A 3,458-nucleotide genomic window follows, 5' to 3' on the forward strand; every position below is an offset into this window, starting at 1 on the left:
CTAGGATTTAAAATTTAGAATTAAAGGGTTTTGTACTTATTTGGTCTATGTTGTGTTATGGATAATATGCTATGGATAAAGATCTAACCAAATTTATGTATGTATATTTTGTATGAATAAACACAAGTAACTATCTATTAACAATACTGCAATTGATTATCCACTTATAATTGAACAAATGTTCAACGACTGATGGATACTGTATAATCTAAAAATTCATAAAAAATATAGCAATATGTATCTTAAAATGTAGAAAATATATAATCATAACATATTTTATATAAATAAATAGAAAATTTGTTTTATGATAACAAATAAATATATTTTACTTTGTTAAAGTGTTAACAACAAAAAAGAAGAGAAAAAGAGAGAAAAGAAGGAGAGAAAGAGAGGTAAGTTGTTAGTAAGGGCAAAAATGTAAAAGGAAAGTGGACACATAAGCAAAAAACTTGGGAAGTATACCATGAGTGGAAAGTGGGTTTTTGTGACAGAACTCACACCCAAAGTGGGTTTTCATGACATTTTCCCAATTTAAAATAGCTAACCAATCAAAATATAACAATTAATACAGCTCAGATTTTTGAACCAATGTTAATTATTCTCGGTTTCACGTCACTTTCTCTCTATTCATAAGTCTCTCACACACCGAATCAAAAAAAAGTAAAAAGTCTCCCTTTTCTTCTTTTTTACACCATAAGTTTTTATTCCTCAATCCATAAAGAGAGAGAGAGAGAGTAGCGGCTGATGTGTTCACGTTGTAACAGACATTTCGTGTATCACCACCAACATATCCTTTATAATTGTCTCAAACTAGAGCGTAATTGTAATTAATTTGCCACCATTTTCACCCGAAGTAGAAATGTAATACATTTGGAGAATTAGGCTCTCTCTCTAATCTCCTCTTTCTCTCTTCTTTGAATATCTCTCTTTGATGTTCCAATTTCCAATCAATTTTATATCACAAAACCAGAGAAGAAGTTTTTGAGACGGAGGTAATTTGAGTAGAAACAAAAACAAATATGTCTCTTTTCAAGTTAGTTTCCGCGATCAAAGATTTTCACCCAACTCACAAATTTGGCGAAGATGGATTTGGACCCATCTTCAAAGTACCCTCAATTCTGACATGCCTGATCTTAAAGTTTCATCTTTTAAGTGTATCTTTGACCATTTGTTGTTTGTACGTTTTTTGTGTGTGGTCTGTATTGTATTGATTCATTCTCATTTCCTACATTTTTCTGATACTTTGTGTAGCAACTCTTAGTACAATAGCTGGATCCAGAATATTGGATATGATGCGATTGGGTTGAAAATTGCTATGGTATGTTACCGTTGAGGTTCTTTAGGGTTTATGATTAGGGTGTCTGCATGTAGCCTTATCACATATTAGAAGCAACCTCACTTTCTCAATCTAAAGTTAAATTAATAACATAACACAAAAATCTCACAAATCTTTTCAAAAGCCTCTCGATATTGACCCGACTCTAGGGGTGGCGGGAGGGGCAAAATCCAAGGGTCCACTCCAAAATCCAGAAAAAAAACCTTTGAACAAAGGGCACAAAAAAAAAGAAAACTGTGAAAGAGATTTAAAAAATTTAGTTTACCTAGGGCATAAAAATATTGAGATGGGATGTTGGTTAGTGAAGTTTGTTTGTTTTTGTGAGGACTCTTGCTTATTATTTTCAAGTGGATTATACAAGATATAATTTTGTATTTGAGTATTTTTATTAGTAATTGTTGTTGCAACTGTGTAACTATTGCGGTTGAAAAGAAGGTGTTTGATATTGTTGTTCCTGCGGTTGTCGAGAAAAAAGAATTGGTATCTTACTACTCTTCAAACATCTATTGCAGAGTATGAAACATCGATTGAGGCAACTGCTATTAAACACACATAATTTAAAAATCTACACAAAACATCCTATAAATAAACGTCAAAAGACAAAAATACGAAAAAAAAATAAACAGCACAAATGAAAACAACAACCCGCACATAGCGCGGACACCAACTTAGTAATATTTATATTCCCTTATCTCTTTTCTTTATGGTGACAAAAAAAACCCATTTACTATTATGATAAAAGTGTAACCACGATATCGTAACGTGGCCACCGTATGAGGAGTCACATCAATAAATCAAATAATCACACTTGGATCTAGGCGAAGACTCTCGACGATAACGACATGCAAACAAGCACATTGATCCAGTTGAACTTAATACGATTGCAAACGCACTTGTAAGTTATCTACTCATCTCAATTAGACTAGAAGAATTACATAATAAAGTAAGTAACGAGAGCAGTTTGGCTAAAAGGTTTCGTGGTGTAGTTGGTTATCACGTCAGTCTAACACACTGAAGGTCTCCGGTTCGAACCCGGGCGAAGCCATCATTATGTTTTTTTTTTTACTTAGCATTGATACCATCATACCAAAACAAAGAATCAACTTATGAAAATAAAAAAGTTAGCAGAAACGGCGACTGACGACGAAACAAAATATACGATAAAGCACGTGTGGACTGTGGAACCATTATTTTTTAAAAAAATTGTTTTCTTTTCGTCCATACAAATGTGATGTGATATAAACTGTTTGGTTTACTTGTTTTCTTTGGTGTGGGGGCTCAGATAAATTCCCAATATATTAATCCGAATAGAAATTGATTATGTGGGACACGTGCCCATTCCTGACCTGCTGGCACAGTAGTCTGATCCTTAATACTTGTTGGGCCATGATGGAATTTATGGGCTGAGAACAAAGTTTATTTGGACCCCCACATCTAAAACCAGATAGATGTATTTATGTAAAATATAGCAAGGATCCTCACACGTCAAGGAAAACAGATATGATTGCGTAAATAGGATTTCAGATATCACAAACACGACACAACTCTCGCTGGTAAATTATTTCATCCAAGGTATCTCATTTGTTTTCTCTATCCCCCAAGATTGTATGCATTTGGTTAGAAGCCTATTATTTTGTCTTCAACTCCGTATATATACCACATATACTAATGTTTTTTTTTTTTAGTAAAATTATCCAGAATATTTGTTCCATTACTAATTTGGATAGAAAATAAATAGATAGTATACAAATTTTCTTATTATCCATCACTCCTTCAATTAATTATGTAATTATTCGATTGTTTATTTATAAATATCCATGTCGCAGGCAGTCATATTCTAGTGAGTCGTCCTGGTGTTGGTGGTCGAAACCCTAAAACATGGGATGAGCCACTCATCTACAGGCCCGAGCGCCACATAACCGGCAATGAAAGTGGTACTGTTGACTGAACCAGACTTACGACTTGTTTCATTTGGAACTGGTAGGCGCGGCTGCGTTGGAGCGAAGCTTGGAATCTCCATGATTGTTACGTTGTTGTGTAGGCTTCTCCAAGGGTTCGACTGAACCATTCCTCCTGGTACGACGGACAAAATCGAGCTAGTCGAGTCGAAAGAAAACTTGTT

The 3,458-nt window shown here is 34.2% G+C and overlaps 1 non-coding gene across 1 annotated transcript; it reads left to right on the plus strand.

Annotated features, from left to right (window-relative positions):
• TRNAV-AAC lies at positions 2,308–2,381 on the plus strand. Its single transcript has one exon. It is a non-coding gene; the product is annotated as a tRNA-Val (tRNA).

This window comes from Camelina sativa, chromosome 7, assembly GCF_000633955.1.
Source record: "Camelina sativa cultivar DH55 chromosome 7, Cs, whole genome shotgun sequence".
Lineage (NCBI taxonomy): Eukaryota > Viridiplantae > Streptophyta > Magnoliopsida > Brassicales > Brassicaceae > Camelina > Camelina sativa.